Source organism: Sapajus apella, unplaced genomic scaffold (genome assembly GCF_009761245.1).
Source record: "Sapajus apella isolate SASKATOON/1434 unplaced genomic scaffold, GSC_monkey_1.0 scaffold25, whole genome shotgun sequence".
NCBI classification, from domain to species: Eukaryota; Metazoa; Chordata; class Mammalia; order Primates; family Cebidae; genus Sapajus; species Sapajus apella.
In genome coordinates this window covers 24,894,845-24,896,079 of record NW_022436965.1, presented here as the reverse complement: position 1 = coordinate 24,896,079, position 1,235 = coordinate 24,894,845, and the positions used below count along the sequence as shown (strand labels likewise).

The window sequence follows — 1,235 nt, the reverse complement described above, 5'->3', positions numbered from 1 at the left end:
AGGGGAATATAGAGCATTCAATGAATATAAAGTTTTTGTTATAAAATATGAATAAATGTGTAGATCTGCTGTACAACATTGTGCCTATAGTTAATTCTATTATGCATATCAAGTGTTCTTACTACAATAATAATAATAATAATAACACAGATAAAGCATCACTATGAGCCAAGAGGCAAACTACATAGTAGAAGATATTTGCAATAAAGATATTAGATATAGGACCCATAACCTGTATATATAAGTAATTACTACATATTAATAGAATAAAAACAGAGGAATTCCAATAGTAGATATCCAAAGACTATTCCTTCAGGGATCATTATGAGAGAAGTTTCCCTGAATGCCTAAAAACTGGAAAATGATGAGGGGGCACAACAGTGTTCTCTCTTGAGCGTGAAGCTGGCTCTTGGCATTACATTGCTGCAACTGCCATTTGCCATTGCTGATAATTTTTATCTTCCTTTGGGAGAGTAAGAGGAAGAAAATGCAATCTGAGGGTATTTCTTAAAAGAGGAAAAAAGACCAATAATATATGAAAAGGTGCTTAATTCTATTAGACATCAATTAAAATCATAACTTCAATACATACCCACCAGAATTGCTTAACTGAACAAAACAAAGGAATCAACAGGCATTACTGAAGTTGGTGGGAATGTGGAGCCATTAGACATTTTATACACTGCCAGCAAGGGTAAAAATTGGTGCAAGCACTTTGGAAAATGGTTTGGTAGTATCTAATAAACCTAAACAGACAAATGGCAACAATCCAGTTGATGTGGTTAAGCTTTGTGTCCCCACTCAAATTTCATCATGAATTGTAATCCCCATAATCCCCACGTGTCAAGAGAGAGAACAGTGGAGTAGATGGGAGGTCATTGAATCATGAGGACACTTTCCCACATGCTGTTCTCATGATAGTTCTCACAAGATCTGATAGTTTTATAAGGGCCTCTTCCCCCTTTGCTCGGCACTTCTCCTTCCTTCTGCCTTGGGAGGAAGGTGCCTTGCTCCCTTTCACCTTCCGCCATGATAGTAAGTTTCCTGAGGCCTTCCCAGCTATGCTAAACTTTGAGTCAATTAAACCCCTTTCCTTTGTAAATTACCCAGTCCCAGGCAGTTCTTTATAGCAGTATGCAAATGGACTAATACACCAGTAAATTCACTTCAAGGTATATGCCAAAAAAAAAATTGTGTATTTATGTTCACCCAAAAGGCACATTGAAAAATATAGC

General features: G+C 36.8%; 1 pseudogene; it reads left to right on the top strand.

Moving 5' to 3' along the window:
• Positions 1 to 300: 300 nt before the first annotated feature.
• LOC116560325 lies at positions 301 to 503 on the top strand (annotated as a pseudogene).
• The last annotated feature ends 732 nt before the right edge of the window (positions 504 to 1,235 follow it).